The sequence below is a fragment of the Mesocricetus auratus genome, unplaced genomic scaffold, assembly GCF_017639785.1.
Source record: "Mesocricetus auratus isolate SY011 unplaced genomic scaffold, BCM_Maur_2.0 Super-Scaffold_100004, whole genome shotgun sequence".
NCBI classification, from domain to species: domain Eukaryota; kingdom Metazoa; phylum Chordata; class Mammalia; order Rodentia; family Cricetidae; genus Mesocricetus; species Mesocricetus auratus.
The window spans coordinates 40,327,956-40,346,214 of record NW_024429189.1 but is presented as its reverse complement, the minus strand read 5'-3'; the positions used below and the strand labels follow the sequence as shown (position 1 = coordinate 40,346,214).

The window sequence follows — 18,259 nt, the reverse complement described above, 5'->3', positions numbered from 1 at the left end:
GTATAACCTGGAAAGAAAAAGGCATTTCAGACAGAGATAATAGCACAAGCAGATACCTAGTGATTTGAAAGTCCCGGTTACCTCCAAGGGACGTGGCATTCTCTGACCAAACACCCCTAGAAAACACCCAGGTCACATGCATCAGGGGACTTATCAGAATAGGCCCCCACAGAAGTGACAAGCGATGATAGTCACAGCTCAAAATAACACACACACACACACACACACACACAATGATGCTAATGCTATTACTAACTAAGAGCCCAAGACACACCCTGGGAGCCAAGGATGAAAGGAGAGAGACTGGTGAATAAGGGAAACCAAGTCAGGGAGGGGGTGAAAGTGAGAAAGTAGATTGCTTCAGGAAAGATTTCCTGCAGTTTGAACAAAAAAACTGCTCCGGTGATGTCCTCATGAGTGACGTGTGAAGATGAGCTAGGGAGACTGATGGCGGGCACTGGTGGTCCCCTTAACCCCTAGAGCTTGCTGCAGTCTTCCTCGAGGGAGCCTTTCTTTGCTGGGATACAGGCAGAATATGCAGGTCAGGGACGTGTGACTCTTTCTTTCCTTTTCTGTGCCACCAGTGCAGGGTGGTGGCCCAGGCCTGCTGGAGGCCCCCTATTCCCTTTATCCCTGCGATGCAGTCCCTGAAGAGCACATGGTTTGGACTCTGCCAGTCCGATGTCCTCGGGACCTCATAGTGAAGGACTCAGGCTCTCCTGGGGAAGTCCTCATGGCCTCTAGGTGATGTTGCTGCAGAGCCATTCCTAGCCTGACTTGCAGAGCAGGTTTGTGTCTGCCCCATCCGTTATTGTCTCCATCCATGAAAGATGAAGGGCTCCTGGACTTCCCTGCTATTTGAGCGAATTCCCATTTTCGCTTGGACTGAAGTCTGTCTAAAAGGTCCCGATTAAGTCAACAAAAGCTTTCGGCCACTGCAATAATGGTTTCAAGTGACAGGCATTCTACTCAGTTACTAAAGACTTCCTTATATGGCCAGATCCTATATGTGCTGAACTCTCACAAACAGAAATATTGTGAGACGGGTCTAGTTAGCACTCACAGAAAGCTCTCAGTTTTGGCTTATTAAGGAATTTCTGGCACAAAGTTCATGCTAACAAAAACACTGTATATAAAAAAAATGTCTTCCAGAAATATTTTACCTGGGCCAAAAACATTGCCCAATTTCTTCTTTTATTCCAGAAGCATTTATTGAGCAAGTCCAGGCTAGGCACCTGCTTCGTACTAGGGAGAAACAGCAGGGCAACATCCCTACATGAAGAAACTCAGAGGTCCTGGGGGGAGCCCAACATGAAGTCAATCTACTGGCAAAGAACTGTGAGCCAGGAGATAGTGAGGTGCCCAAGTATGCGCCCGCCCCACCACCTCCCCAACCACCCCCAGAGTAAGAGAAGGAGCAGCACTTCTGAGTCAGAGGAGAACACATCTGCCGGCGTGCCCTATCCACAATCTATTACACACGAGAATTAAGGTGGGATGGGTTCCCAAAACTTCAAGGCTTTTGCACTTTCCGGCGGAAAGGAATCCTATACACTTCTGCCTATGCGCTCTCTTGCTAAGTTTTGACGCTGTGTTAGGCGCTGTTGCTCCCGCTGTTTTAACTCAGTAGAGAGGACCCATCCCCTCTGTGGGTTCTGGGGCTGGAACTCAGGTCATCAGGGTTGGTGGGAAACATCTTTCTTCCCACCAGCCCTTATTTCTTGCCTTGCTGTGTCAAGGAATCATTTAAAGATTGTGAAACAAAGCTCAGCATCACCGCAGCCCAGCCAATTGAAGTTGGTGTTGATCTGAAAACTATCACAATTTTTGCACCAACTGGAATCTTTTCAGAGAAATCTAGGTCTGGCTAGTACGGGAACTGGAGAAAAAGTTCACGGGGAAGCCTGCAGTCTTTATTGCTCTGAGGTGATGTCTACCTAAGCCAACTTGAAATAGTCACAGTGCTCCAGAAGGAGCACCCTGACTGCAGTGCACGACCCCATCCCTGAGAATTTGGTCTTCCCAAGTGAAATGGTGGGTAGGAGGAGCCTTGTGAACTGGACGTCGGCCAACTCGTAAAGGTTGGTTTAGACAGAGCACCATGGAACAGCACGGCTCACAAGGTCGAAACTATTCCTGGTGTGTACATGAAACCCACAAACAAGGACATTAGTTTTGAATTCCCAGAGTTTCACTTATAAACAAAAACGACTAAAGTATCATTCACAGGTTTGTTTGTTTGTTTGTTTTTTGAGGTTTTTAGGCACAAGAAATTTTCTGTATATTTAACTAGAGAAGTTTTTACAAATTGGTTTTTATTCACATTTGATTTAGAAGGAGAAGAGTTTCTTGGAATTTTCTGAAATATGTTAACATTCATGTGCTATTTGTATAACATATATGTGTTAAGTTATTAAAAGGCACAGCTTTGATAATAGTAAAATTTAAAACATTAGATGGTATTTATGTTTATTCTATTTATTATGGAACTTACTTTTTCATAAAATATTTATAGACAGATAGTACACATGCAATTTAATCATTGTAGGATTACTTCAACACAGAAGCCTTTAAAGATTATTTGTAAGGCACAAAGCTAATTTCACCAAAATTGCTATTCTAGCAACAAAAGTTAACTCTGGCTCTAAAGATGCAGTCAAATCTTTTTCTTAGGCTCTTAACCTCATAGTCCTCTATATGTTGACTTTCAGTGGTCTCCCTTTTCCTGGAAAATGACTAAAAGTCTGTGATGTTGTCCGTGCAAACAGTATTCAGGCAATACCTGCAGCATGCTAAGAACTTCACACCGATAATTGCCAAGTGCATGAGGGTAAGTAAGGCACTGTTCTGGCCCTTCTGATAGTTACTAAGTGAGAAGTACACAAATACAAACAGATGTTCCTCCACTTACGATGGAGACATGTGCCGTTAAAATCATTATTAAGTTGAGCCACCTTTAAGTCAAAATTGTATCCAATATGCTTAACCTACTAGAAGTATAGTTTATCCTTGCCTAACTTAATGTCCTTAGAACACTTAGTCTACAGTTGGACAAAATAATCTCATACAAAGTCTGTTTTATGATAAGGTTTTGAGTATCTAATGTAATTTATTAAATACTATGTTGAAAGTGAAAATAGAATGTTATGGGTATGTTTTGATATTGTCTTAGAGTTGGAGGTCATAACCACTGGCAGTTGAGCTGTTGGAAGTTAGGGACCACCTTCCATTAAAATATACTATGGCGGCTAGACAGATGGCTCAGCAGTTGAGAGAGCATACTAATGTTTCAGAGGACCCAACCTGGTTACCATCACCTATGTCAGATGGTGCACAACCACATGTAACTCCAGCTCAAGAAATTGAACACCCTCTTCTGGTATCCACAGGTACCTGCACTTACCTGCACATACCCACTTACATATACATAATTAAAAAGGTAATAATTTTAAAAATATACACTGTATATATAAGTAAAGCCTGTTCAGTCTATAGATTGTTACTTATATGTACATTTTCAGGACTGACCATTTGGGTTTCTGTGTGTGTGTGTGTGTGTGTGTGTGTGTGTGTGTGTGTAACAATTAATAAAAAAGAGGCCATGAGCTGGAAAGATAGCAAGGAGAGACTGTGGAAAGTTTTGGATGGAGAAACGGAAAGGGAGAAATGATGTAATTATAATCTCAAAAGCTAAAAGAAGTTACACACACACAGACTCACATATATACACACATACATATATACACATATATTGGTACATGGCAACAAGTGCCAGTACTGAGGAAGCAAGGTGTATATAAACCATGGTTTCTACATCCTTCGCATTCTAGAAAGATGTAGAAGTCCATGTTACTGTAACACTGAGGGTTGTTTTCAGACTATTGACACAAAGGTTTACAGCCAAATGTACAAGTGTGAAGAGGGGTGTTTGGGAACCCTTCCAGGAAGTGGGATTAGCACACTCTTGAAAGATGTCTCTATTACCCCTGGCATGTGTGTCCACTGGAGTCAGATGGCAAAATCAGTCACAGAGTAAGAGATCTCAGAGCCAGCTGGGAGAACTGGCTAGATCCTCCTCTCTGGAATGGCTTGGGAGGGGCACTCTGGCCAGGCATGCCTATGTACCTACTGCATTTTTAGCTGGTGCAGTATGTACTCTCTGGCCTTGAGTGGCCCATCTCTGTCCCTGTGCCTGTGTCCTTTCCAGGTATGTTGAGAGAAGTGACCTCTGGGTTGATTATACTATGCCCAGAGGAAAATGGAGGTAGGAACAGAGGACAACAGAAAATCTCCAATGAGTTAGGAAATGAATTCTCCATCTCAGTAATCTCACTAAGCCAAGGGGAGAGACATTTCAGATACCAAGTTTACACCTAGGAGGCAGCGATTTTTCCCAATTAGCCCTTTCTTCCTGCCAAATCTCCATGAAATAAAAGAATTGGCATTTGCATAGGTTCAAGTCACTTGGAAACTGCCCCTACTATTCTTTCTAATCACTGTAATTAGTTCCCCACATAATGTTATTTGAGGGTTACTGACCTTCACTGATGAATAATTTGATGGAGTGTAAAAATATTGCTAGAGGAAGGTAGGTACCCAGTCATGAGAAATCTAAGGCCCATGCAAACCTACTGAGTTACCCCAGGCTATATATAGTGGCAACATACGAGCTTGAAGACCATGGTGAAACTCTGGATTCCTTGCCTGTCACAGACAGCCTCTTAAGTATGCTATAGCTCCGACCCTGATCAAACAGACAAAAAAAAAAAAAAAAAAAAAAAAAAAAGAAAGAAAGAAAGCTGATTATACGTGTGCAGATTTTCTGTGTCTTAATGAACTTCTAGGTAGCTGTCCCTCTTGACAAAGCGCATATCTACGAACCATCTGCTCAGTTCCTTATTGTGCCTAGTCTCTTTGCACTCTAGGAGAGCCACCTGTGGCTTGCCTTGGGCTCTCTCTGTCTACACCACCTACCCACACGGGATGCCTCACACATACTCACTGCAGAAGGGCTGCCTGGAAAAGACTTAGGGCCTGTCCTCCCGAGGGACAGGGAGAGGATACCACCCAGAGAGTGAGGCTCCAACAACTCCTGGCTCATCGCATCTGTTCCTTACCCCTGGCAGGGACTATCACAGGAATTCAGCAAGAAGGCTGAGAGTAATTACTGTTGCTCTGGGGCTGGCAGCTGTTAAGGACTTGTGAGGGAGTGTCAGTTTTCCACAGGCAACTGCATTTCTGAGAAAGGGCCTGAACTTGAAGAAAAAAAAAATAACTAGCAGTTATTTCTCTTTCATGAGAACAAGCTGTTAAACCTGAAGTGGCAGGAGAGTTCGTAAACCCCTTGATCCCCCACTCTTGGAACATTCCACCCACCCTTGACTAAGAAGTGGGTTTGAACTATAAAATAGGCAGTTGGTGAGTCTCCCTTCCCCTCCTCCCAAACATATGCTGAGAACCTAGTGAGCTGCCTTAGAGATTGCTTTATCTGCTGGGAGGAAGGAGCGCAGACACAGATATGAAGGATGAGGCCAGCCCACTGGGACATATGCTTGGATGCCCATTCATCACTTGGGTCTGGGAATGCCAGCGGATGCATGCACAGAGGTTGGCTCTTTGAAAGAAGTGACAGTGGTATCTGAACCAGCCCTACCCATGAGGAACACAGAATCTGGATTAAGACCTAACCCCTTGGCACCAATTAAAAACCAAAACAAGAAGGAACACTACCCAAAGTTCAGAGATTACCATCTGATGGCAGAGTTAGGAGCAGAAGTTGCTGGAGCAGAAGAATTGTGCCCCAACTCTCCTCCACCCCAGCCTTCCCCCCCCCCAGGCTGCCTCTCTTCCATGTGAATGGTTCCTGAGAACCCACGTGGACCTCCTTATTGCCTCATTGTCTTCATGATGAACTGCAAGCTTGAAGGAGCTTAAATCAGCAGGTGTCCATCTCAGCGGCGTATCAGGACCACCCAGGGACCTTTAAAAGTGACTGAAGTCTAAGTCCAACCTCAAAGTCCCCCCCTGAGGGGCACCAGTATCAGAGGCTAACAGGGAACCAGGTTGAGAAACACTAGTTTAAGCAATGAAGGGTCATTTGCTTTCCCAAAAGAAAAGGCACCAGAAGGACCAGGTAGAGCTGCCCTTGGAGACCCCAAGAAGCACTCCCTACCCACAGACACTGCCCTCTGCTCTGCCCCACCAGGGACCTATTGCATCTTAGATCAGTCTCCCAGGAACAGAAGCATTGTGGTGAGTCTGACACGTCCCGTCTTGATTCTTTGTTTTGTACCTGTTCCCTCCATGGGGGTGCGGGCAGAGGACAAAAAAAGAAGAAACCTGATGGCTCCCTAGGGCATGTGATTTTCCTCTGCTTGACACTGAAATGTTATCCTCGGTTCGGCTTGTTTCATGATAACTTTCATTCCCAGGGGAGTCTAAAGTAAAACCTAGTTATTCAAAGTTTCATTCATGGACCGGCTGCTGGGGCACCACCTCAGAGTTTCCTAAAAATGGGAGTTCTATTATGTACAGATTTTACACACACACACACACACACACACACACACACACACCAGAGTTTTATTATTGTGTCCTCTGTTTAGTGAAAGATGACTTGAGAGTAGAAGAGAGATTACCAGGGAATCCATTGAGTGGGAGAGGGATTGGAAGGCCGAGAGTTAGCAGGAGGGAGGACATTGAAAGAAATGCCTAGGGAAAGGCAGAGGTGAAAGAAGACTAGTGGATTGATGTGCGACGTATGTACACGTATGGAATATCATGCTGAGCCATGTGCAGTGTAATGTGTGTGTTCGTCACAGGGAGTCCATCTCATTTATATAGCTAATATGTGTTAATACTTACAATTTTAAAAAGAAGCATCCATACCCCTCCCTCTTGGGGCCAAGCCTCTCCTCCACTACTTCCAGTAGCACTGCCACTGACACCAGGTCTGGGAAGCCTAGTTGCCAAGAAACCCAGCCACTCTTCTCTTTCCTCCTCCTCTGGAGCTGGTCCGAGCAGCTTCAGGGACAGTCTGCGGTTTTGCTGCTATAGCTGATATGGAAGAGGCTATGCTTCGGGCTAAGCAGGGTCCCGCAGCTGGTGCTTATCAGCCACACCCTGCCACACACAGATGTGTCCGCACTGACCTTCCTGGCTGAGGACGTGTGGGAACGCAGAGCTTCCCATGGGAAGGGAGGACAGAGGGCTGTAGGTGGGATGGCACCCTGCCAGCTGTCTCAGTGAAGACCTGGCATCCATTCGGGTCACTCAGCTCCTCCATGCCCTAGGGACTTCTGTGGAAAGACAGCCCACTAGCCTTCCTCCTTCACCTCTGCCTTTCTCCAGGCGTTTCCTTTTCCAAGGAGGAAACCTGTCAATTTGTGGGTACTCAATAAATATTAGCTGAAGAAATAAATAGACGAATAAGTAAACAAATGGCCTCTGGTCCATTTATGGAAGAAAGGGTCCAATGTGACTTTCCTTTGCTGTCACAGATGCACGGCTTCATTTCTGGGACATCCCTTGGGCCTTCTGTTCAGAGCATCATTTTTGCCTAGACCTCTTCTGTGCCTCCATCCTTCAGAAACAAGAGCTCCTCCACGTGTCTGTATTCTCAAACCCCACATTTCTGTTCTTCCGCCTAAGGACTCCAGGAAGAGCCTGTGTTTTGGTCTCCATGACTTCTCACCAGCAATGTCTATAAAACGTGAACATAATTCCCCCAAGTTACTCAAGTACTTTCCTCTTAAGAAGAAATGCATGTCCATCACTTGATGGCATCTGAGTTTGACCTAAGTGAAGCATTGCTTCACTTGACAGAGAAGCAGGCAGGGAAGAGCTGCTTTGCCTGAGGTCACACAGTTGGAGAAACAGCTTCTCCCTAGACCTTAAGCTGCTTGAGTTAGGCTCTTCTTCATCTTTCTTAACCACAGGAAGCTAGTTGACAGCTTGCCTATCAACCCTTACCTTAGGACTCCATGCTGCCTCTTTCCTGGGACCAGAAGTTAACATTTTGTTGTTGTCCTTGTTTTGTTTTGTTTTTCAAGACAGGGTTTCTCTGTGTATACAGACAGTGTTCCTGACTGTACTGGAACTCTCTCTGTAGACCAGGCTGGTCTTGAACTCACAGAGATCTGCCTGCCTCTGCCTCCTGAGTCCTGGGATTAAAAGAGTGTGCCACCATGCCCAGCTGGAAGATAGCCTATTTAAGAGCATCCGACATGCAAAAAAAGAAAGAAAAAAAAAAGAGCATCCTACATGCTTGGTTCAGTGGCTTCTCTAACATGGTTCTGGTAGAAGATCCTCCATATGATGACAGAAGCCAGTTCCATATGACCCTAAGTTACAGACCTGTTTTTTTTTTTCCCAAAGACCACTTATTTCTGTCTCCCTTCACCAGCCCAAGCAGTCGCAGAGAAGATTTTGTTCAAACTTTCCAAAGTAACTTCCCCTTTGGGCTGACACCAAGCGTGTGCTGCTTTAGGCCAAGGAATACTGAGTTTATGAGCCACTAAAAATAGACAGTTACAACAGAAACTCCCTCCTACACCAGCCATGTTCCCTGCTGGCTACACACAAAGACAGACTCTCCAATGAAGAAGGGTGGAAAATCAGTCCATGCTCCAAGCTATGGTATCACCAGATGGGAAAGATATCTAAGAAATAGCAATGTTGTTTCAGGAATGGGTCTGACTCCAGTATTACTGTTGGGAACTAGAAGATCCATCAGAACATTCCAGAACAGTTGCAGTAGGCAGGGTCATTCGGGAGGACCATTCTTTGTCTTCTTGAACAAGGTCTGTATTTGGCCATTTGAAAGGTCTGTTCACTTTATGGCATCTGGAAAACAATAAAATTAAGGGTCATCCTTATGTTTCAATGTTTGAGGTTTTCTGTCAAACACGTGTAAGGAATCTCCAAGTCACACCCTGCTGACGTAAAGACTTTAATCTCTAGATGTAGGTCGGACTGGTGTTGACCAGGCCTATGTAGCACTCTAGATAGCACTGGGATGGAACTGTTGACCACACCAAGAACGGAGCACTGAAGCGTTTATGAAACATAGTTCTATGTTAGGTTAGTCCTGAAGTAAATGATTTTCATGGTCCTTAGCCTATGCAGATATGTCACAAAACACCCAAAGTTACAAAGGAACAAGGAACAGTGAAAACATGAAGAAGATGCCTTTTCCATTTAACGCATCCACGGAGTGAGTGGGACTCCAATGTGATTCTCAGAGTTCTGTTGTCTCCGGAAGGGATGGCTTCAAGTTGCACCAAGCATCATCCATGTATTTCTTCTACTTCAGCTCTGTTTTGTTTATACTGCACTGAGAATGTCACACTGTTCAAGAAAGCAGCACTGTTCTTGTTTTTAAGATTCCCAGGGAAGAACCAGAGCCTCCCTATATTGGTCATTCTATCAGGGGATACAGCACTTCCATGGAAACCAGAGGACAACTTTTGGAGTAGTTCTCTCTTTCCACCATGTGGGTTCCGGGGACTGAATCTAGGCTTTGGGCTTTCGTGCACCCTTTCTTGCTGAGCCATCCTGCCAACCCTGATTTTAATGTTTAACAGCTCTTTAGAAAAAAAAAAAGAAAGATTTTATTCCTATTCCAAATTCTATGTCATTGGTTTAAATCTGATTGAACATATTGTCTAGGGTGCCTTTAGTTTGGTTTGATTTTTTTTCTCAAGACATGGTTTCTCTGTGTGTAGCCCTAGCTGTCATGGAACTCACTCTGTAGACTAGGCTGGCCTCAAACTCTGCCTGCCCCTGCCTCCCAAGTACTGAGATTAAAGGCGTGTACCAGCTCTAGGGTGTCTTTATTTTTTGTTTGTTTCCTTATCCACCTGAGTCCTGTATCAATTCTTTAGCTCTCTCCCCCCATTATGAAGCTACAATGAGTAGTGGCCAATCTTGGAATGGCACAGAGCATCCTTGTGTGTGTGTGTGTGTGTGTGTGTGTGTGTGTGTGTGTGTGTGTGTAATAGTTCTTCCTGCTCATTAACTCATTTTATTATTATTATTATTATTATTATTTTGAACAGGAGAAAAGGAGTTGAAGTGAATTTCCTAGAATTAGAAACCTAATAAGTAGCCAGACACAGCCAAATGGAGGTCTTGTGACTCTCACTGTGTGGCTCTTTTCATGACAGTTGCTCCTTACATCTTAGAAGGACCCAGGGGACCAGGCTCCTGTCAATCAGGACCAAACTCTGTTGTTCCTCCCCTTCACTTGGCCACACTTGTGTCAGAGCCCATGAGGCATTCCATTTTACTGGTTTTCTCCCTCCTGGAGAGTGAAGATCTGCCCCATTCATCTTGAATTCCTCATTTCTGAGACAATGGCTCAGTCCATTGTAGGCGTCTGATAATGTGGGTAGGATGAGAGAGTAATAAACGGATGAGTGCAGAAGCATCCCAGAGATGCTTAGAGGCACAGAGGTGGGGCTGGTCCCGTAAACTTTACTACTATGGGGCAGCTAAGCCTAACTGAACAAAAGAGTTTCACAAAGTGATGGGGAAGTCCTTCTGCGTATATGTTGTCGTATTGGTTAATTAAATAAAGCACTGTTGGCCAATAGGGAACCAAGATAGGTGGGACTAGGTGTTGAGAAGGATTCTGGGGAAGAGAGGCTCAGTCAGTCCTGATGTAGGATGCGGGAGAAGTAAGAGGTCTGGATCCCTTTCTCCGGTAAGAGAAGACCACATAGAAATGCTCAGATTAGAGTCGGGCGTTGGTGGCACACACCTTTAATCCCAGCACTCGGGAGGCAGAGGCAGGCAGATCTCTGTGAGTTCGAGACCAGCCTGGACTACCAAGCGAGTTCCAGGACAGCCTCCAAAGCCACAGAGAAACCCTGTCTCGAAAAAAACAAACAAAAAAAAAAAGAAAGAAATACTCAGATTAGCAGTTATGGATTAATAATTAAGTCAGAGATAGCCAATAAGAAACGAAGCAAACGGCCAACAGCTTCATAATTAATATAGTGTTTCATGTGTTATTTAGGGACTGAGATAGCTCGGGACCCAGGTGGCAGGCTGGAAGACTAACGTTACAACAAAGGCTCTCCAGAATTGAGCCTTGCATCTTGATACATTTGTAAAATAAGTTTTAGTACCACAGCACATTTGAAAGTATAACATTCAAATTGAAAATACTTATTTCTGCAGTTATAAATATAAGTGTATGTAATAATGGTGCCAAATATTCAAACAACTATTCTGAATTATTCAAATACAGAAAATTCTCTTCTCCTTCTTCTTCTTCATTTTTTTTTTTTTTTTTTTTTTTTTTGAGACAGAGTTTCTTTGTGTAGCCCTGGTTGTCCTGGCACTCACTCTGGTCTATAGACCAGGCTGGCCATGAACTCACAGAGATTCACCTGCCTCTGCCTCTCTGAGTGCTGGGATTAAAGGCGTGGGACACCACGACCTGACTTTTTTTCTTTTAATGGTAATCTCTATTATTCTCCATGATGAAATGACTTCCTTTTTCCCGCCAAACACTCTCTAAATCCATCACTACTTACACGGCAAATATGTATCCCTCACATTGACAGGTCATGCTTTTGTTCTTACTTCCCACAGGAAAGCTATGTAGAATAGGCCAGCTTCAGATATGCAGAGTATGGGGCTAGAGAAATGGCCCAGGAGAAAAATCTCATGCTCTCCCTACTCTGCACCTGGAGGCTAGGATGTAAACCATCAACCAGCCTAGCTGGATGATCTTCAACAAAGGAAGTGCAGCGGAACTCCTCAAGATGGCGGTTGATTGGCTCCAAACAGTCAAACACAGAGTATAAGAACTCAGGCATTATGCTGGCCTGCCTCTGTCACCTGACAGGCAGTACCCTGGTCAGTCCGGGGTTCCATGGCTACAGTAGTCTACACGCAGATGCAAAGGGCCCTTTAAAAGAAAGACCCCTGCTCACTTATGCTCTCTTTCTTGATGGTCCCCTGGGGCAGACAGGACTTTTCCTGTCTCCCTCTTCTCTTCTGTCCTCTCTCTGTCTCTGTGTCTCTTTACCTCTTTTCTCTTTCCTTTCTCCCCTCCTTTCCCTTTCTAATAAAACTTCTCACTTAAGCTCTGTCTGCTTGGCATGTCTGTCCCTCCCCCGCCATGGAATCTGCCAAGGTCCGCTGCGCACTTTATCATAACAGACCGTCATAACCTGTCAAATGGTTATATTCTCTGCTGGATGAGAGAAGCTCGTCTGTCTCCAGTGGCCCACTCAGGCACAGCCGGCAAGTTAGGAGCCAGCATGAATCTCACAGTGAAGGGAATTCTTAAAAGCAAAGAGTGTATTTAAGTTTTTGTCCTATTTCCATTCACCGTGAGAATGGAGGGGAGGTGTCGTTGTTGATGTTATTGCTAAAGTATCATTACAGGATTAAGAGAGAAAAAAAGGCAAAGGCTGAGTAATTGTTTATGTAATTATTTATGGCTTCTTATCTATGATCAAAAAGACTTTAGGCCCTCTGAAGGAAAAGGGAAGTGGTGGTTTCCTGTACACAAACTTGCTTTGTCACAATCCTCAAGTTGAAGACTGTAATAAGCAGTAGAGGACCTAATGGTTTCTCCCCCTGGAAAGGGGTAATTCTTTAAAAAGACCCCGGGCAGAGCTACTGGGTTTTGATGGGGCCCAAGTTTCCCTCACTGCGACCATCGAGGGTGCCGAAAGCCCTTAGTGAAGGCAAGTTTTCTTGTTCTCAGTTCTTAGTGCAGGAAATGGGGCTCGGGAATCTGGAAAGCTAATGAGAAGGAGCCGATTGCCGTAGAGCAACTGTCAGCCCCACTCCCCATCCAGTCTCTCAGGCTGCGTCTTGTGGGAACTGTTCTGAGATAGCGGGTCAGGAGTTAAAAGTTCAACAGTGCAACAATAACCGGGTTTGAAGTTCGAGGGTTTGGGAGGTCCCGGCCCCTCCCTACTCCCAAATCCAGAACCGTGGTAGAAGGATGAGAAACTGACAGAGAGGAGGGGACAGGAAGGCCTGAAGGACCTTAGCTCACCTTTTCAGGCTGCTTTTCTCCTCAGCTCTTTGGCCATGGGCAGCTGGGGACAAACAGCTCTCCCTCTGCAGAGGATTTAACCGTGTGGCATTGTATGGCCATCGTGAGTGGCTATCCTCCGAGCCAAGCAACCACCATCTTGGGGAGTTCCACTACGCCCCCTTGCAACTTCTCTGAAGGAACTGGATTTCTTTGCTTTCTTCTGGGGCTTTCCACACACTTGGGCCTCTGCCTAGAAGACACACAGTCACCACATGCTACCTTACACTTAACTCAGAAATCACTTTTTTTTTTTTTTTGGTTTTTCGAGACAGGGTTTCTCTGTGGCTTTGGAGGCTGTCCTGGAACTCGCTCTGTAGACCAGGCTGGTCTCGAACTCACAGAGATCCGCCTGCCTCTGCCTCCCAAGTGCTGGGATTAAAGGCGTGCGCCACCAACGCCCGGCCCAGAAATCACTTTTTATGGAAGCCTTTCCAGAGCCATTCCACACCCCCAAACTTGCCCTTCCCCCAAGCACTGCTCCACAGCCCCAAAGAAGTGACACCACAGTAGTCACTGTATACCCCGGAAAACCTGGATAAGCTTTCAACCATCATTCTAATCTGTGGAGCACTTCAAAAGGATTCTGACTGGGCGTTGGTGGCGCACGCCTTTAATCCCAGCACTCAGGAGGCAGAGGCAGGCGGATCTCTGTGAGTTCCAGGCCAGCCTCCAAAACAATACAAAGAAACCCTGTCTTGAAAAACCAAAAAAAAAAAAAAAAAAAAAAAGGATTCTGACTCAGAACCTACCATAAAAGAGCAGAGTAGATGCTTCCGAGAAACGATGGCAGAAGGAGAGAGATCCATTGCTATATTGCTATGTGCCGTTTGCAGTACATTCACTCCAACTACGATCCACAGGTAGGAATATGCACATCTCTTTGTAGTAGCACTTTCTCGTTGGGACCACTGGCCCGCAAATAATGACCTGGAGACATGTTATTAATTATGGATGCTCGACCTTAGTTTAGGCTTGCTTCTGACTAGTTCTTCTAACTTAAACTACTCTGTGTTTTTAAATCTATGGTCTCAGCCGGGCGGTGGTGGCGCACGCCTTTAATCCCAGCACTCGGGAGGCAGAGGCAGGCGGATCTTTGTGCGTTCGAGGCCAGGCTGGACCGATAGCCTCCGAAACAATACAGAGAAACCCTGTCTCGTAAAAACCAAAAAAAAAAAAAAAAAAAAAAAAAAAAATCTATGGTCTCCTGCGTGGTTCATTACTTCATCTCCGTCCTGTCCATCCTGCTTCCTCTGGATCTGGCTGGAGATTCTGCCTTGCTTCTTGCCAGAATTCTCTCCCTGTCCAGAAGTCCTGCCAATACCCTCCTGCCTACCTGTTGGCCGTTCAGCTCTTTATTCCACCAATCACAGCAATGCATCTTCACACAGTGCACAAACACCCCTCAGCATATCCTTGGGAGAATTTCGCTGTTTGTTGAAAACCAGAATGTCTTATGTGAAGGTCTCATATGTCAATTTTATAGGCCCCGTTTATAAAAACCAGTGTCCTTTTAAAATTTGTCTACCTTATCCATTAAAATATCAGTTCCCAGCTAGCAAGATGGTTCAAGACATAGAGATGCTTGCTTGTCATACCTGATAATCTAAGTTTGATACCTCAGTGGCATACGGTGGGAAAAGGGAGCAGACTCCCTCCCACAAGTTACCTCCTACCGCAAAGCATGCATATCCCCTTCCAAATAAATTAAGGCCAACTATACATTCCTTAAGGACAGTAACCCTGAACCAAAGACAGCATGTGCTACGGAACAGGGTAAATGAAGAGATCACACAGACAGACAGCATCAGCACTAAAGAGATAGGAGACCTGGGACCACAGACCTGGGCAAAAGTCTGGAAAAGGAGATTTTTCAAAGAACCAAACAAGGGAGGCTCAAAATCTAACTGCAGAGTGTACAGGGCAGGTGCAGAGGCAGATAGTAGCAAAGCAGGCCCCTGCCCAGAACAGGACACAGTTTGAGGCCAGGGTCCTCCCAGAGGCTTGGGGGAGGGGAGTGTGAACACACAGTGGGCAGTAAGGTTTCCTGGAGAGTGTGGAGGGACATCCAAGCCTGCCTCCTTAGTGCTCTGAAGACACTTATCGGCCTCTGACTTGAGTGGCTTTTTCAGACCAGAGAAAGAACAAGAGCAATGTGAAACGAATTTAATTGGCCTGGACAGTGCCAATAGTAACATAAGTTACCATGGTAGCTAATGCACACACTCCTTCTCAATAAGACCTCCTTATCTGCTTTCTAAAGAAAGAACAAACAGCAAGAGGAAAGGAGGCAAAGCCCCCTGTCCCGCAGAAAATGCCTGCTTCCTTGTGCTGGTCCTCTTCTGCAGTCTGCCTGTTGCCTGAAAAGCTGACAGGTAATTACTTGGATCCCAAAGAGCAAACAAGCCTCGCCTGATCACAGGGGCTGCCAGAGGCCTGCGATGAAACGCTGTGCTTGGTTTGACTGCTGGAGGATGGAGGGCATTTTGAGGCACCAGTGGGAATTGGGGGAATTATTTAGAGTCCATTCCTGATGACATAGGTGGTAATTACGGAAGAAGAAATGGAAACTCGAAAAGCATTAGGAAATGAGTTCTGCCTTTAAAGGCGGAGGATGATCTTATCATATTTTACGGTGACATTCCATGCGGATGCTTTTAAAACTTCTCTGGTGGAAGCGATCTGGAATCGGGACTCCACTGAAGATTAAAGGGCTTGGGGCGGGAGAGGGGATGAACTTACTTCTTTGTTTCATTGATTCAGCTCCAGCCTTTCTCCTTCATAGAAAACAGACGCAAAGAAAAAAGCTCTGAGGTCATCATATGGATGCCCTGAGGGTCAGCACCAGTCTGTTCTCCATGGGGCCGGGTGAAGTACTCCATTCAGGCAGCTTTGAAAGAGTTTAAATAATGCAGCTCCCACCACTTCCTTCAACAGATTTTAGTATTCATGGTCTAGAGCAAAGATTTTTTTTTTAACAAAATGGCAGCAAATAGTGAGTATCTTGCTGTTGCTTTCAGGCCAGCAAACTGCAGGCCATGCGGTTGCCACACATGTGGTAGGGACCATGCTAAGGGGTGGTTCCAAGATGCCATATATCAGTGGCACTTTTAGGTTTTTGTCGAGTAACATAAAATGTTTTTTTCTCTCTTTTTATATATTTTTGGAGGAGGAGGGTATATGTGTATATATGGGCAGGTGTGTGTGAGTGTGTGTTTGTGTGTGAGTGTGAGTGTGTGTGTCTCTTACTTGGCCTAGAATTTGCCAAGTAGGCTAGGTTGGCTCTTCTTCCCCGAAGTTGAGATTTCAAACTCACACTAACACACAGGACTTTTTTTCACCTGGGTTCTGGGGGATCAATCTCAGGTCCTCCTGGTTGAAAGGCAAGCATCTTATTGAGTTATTACTCCAGATCTTGGTTTTTTGTTTTCTGTTTTACTTCACCATCAAGTAAGGCCAGCCCATGTTTATCTGAGATTGTCCCTAAGCCTTGCTAAGGGACACCCAAGCAGGAAGTCTACAGACTGGAAGAGACTCTGCATGATATTTGCAAGATATCGGCTATATCAAAACAGGGCCTCTAGTAGAGTTTTCTATAAGGTAGAAGAATTGTGTCTGGCGGGGAACCCTAAGAGTTCCCAAGTAAAGCAAAGATATGAGTAAGCAGAAGGCATGGGTACCCCTAAGTTGGAGTCACTGACAGAAAAAAAAATAGATATGCAAGTTAGACTGTCCCACTGCTGGTGGGAGATGCTGGGAGAAGACAAAGATTGAGCCAGTCTAATGAGGGAGAGACCAAATTGTCACTCAGGGGGAATAACAAAATAAACCATTTTAGATGGTCCCAGTTGTTAATCTATTTCCTCTTCTTCAAGAACCACATGTCCTCTCTTCTGGACTCCGGTGAGATTTCGTATCTATTCTTATGTCAACCGTTAACACACAATGCAACCTGAAGGAACCTCCAGGTCTGATGAGCCAGCAGTACCTGAACTAGATCCTTGACATCACACGCATGGGCCAAGTAGACTCCTGCAAGCAGGAAAGGTCTAGTGGAAAATCTCCAGGACAAGATGCACAGTTGAAAAGTGTAAATTTCAAAAATGCACACTTCTTCTTTGGTTATCAGTCTTTATTGGTGCAATAGGCTGCTCTGCCTGGAGTTTCCTATGTGGCAAGACCACGGGGCGCCCATGACTTGCCTGGGACACATCTTGACCCGCACAGGCCCACTCCTCTGCCAGCAGTTGGCTGCATGACTGACAAAAGGCAGGTAGAGTGCATGAAGAGATAAGTATTAGCCTTGGGCTGGGGCTGGGATCCCTAGACTTAGCATGCCAGAATTACACAAGTCCCAGAGTGAGTGGGGTTGTAGTCGTACATGGCAGCCCTTCCAGGAGGCTCTTCAGAAGGCCCAGTGGCAGGAATGCATGCTTCGTGCAGAGCTGCAGACCCCAGTCTTACCCTCACCAGCTCCTTCACCTGCCAGTTCTGCCATCCGTGATGCACTTCCAGGAAGTATTCCCAAGTTGGCCCCTTCTCAGACACCATCGGATCACCCTACTTATTCTTTTTTTTTTTTTTTGCTTGTGTTTTCAGATGGGTTTCTTATGTAGTCCTGACTGTCCTGGAACTCGCTCTGTAGACTAGGCTGGCCTAGAACTCACAAAGATCCGCCTGCCTCTGCCTCCGGAGTGCTGGGATTAAAGGCGTGCGCCACCACCGCCCAGCCTTGCTGACTCTACTTATTCTTGTTCCCTCAGTCGCATAATGGCCAAGACAGACCCCGATCAGAATTATGAGCCACATATCTTAGTTTTCTAAGGAAGCGCTAGTGACTGTGATTTCCACTCCTCTCTTCCCTTGGGATCTGGTTTTCTTTTTTGATCAAAAGGAGTAGGGGAGGGTGTCAGGGAGGAAGCACCCTTAGCATTTTTCTGTACCAGTCACCATCACGGACATAGACTGCAAAGGAAGAAAGCAGGGGGACTTCAAAAGCAGACAGGCAGCCTCCCACTCAGTTTGATGATGCGTAGTGAGAGAAAATAGCAGCATCATTTGTTTAAGTTCCAAATTCTGTGTTCGCAGCAGGTGCCCCTTTGTACTAGTAGGACGTTGGCTGGCCGCGGTAATTTATCAGGAGAAAGTTCAGAACTGTCTTTCAGTTGAGACTTCTAGAATAAGCAATTTTACATG

General features: G+C 45.4%; 1 long non-coding RNA gene across 1 annotated transcript; it reads right to left on the bottom strand.

Moving 5' to 3' along the window:
* Positions 1-8,488: 8,488 nt before the first annotated feature.
* Positions 8,489-13,163, bottom strand: LOC121140177. The gene is made up of 2 exons (XR_005876984.1): positions 13,025-13,163; positions 8,489-8,844 (listed from the first exon to the last, which is right to left on the bottom strand). It is a non-coding gene; the product is annotated as an uncharacterized LOC121140177 (long non-coding RNA).
* Between the last annotated feature and the right edge of the window lie 5,096 nt (positions 13,164-18,259).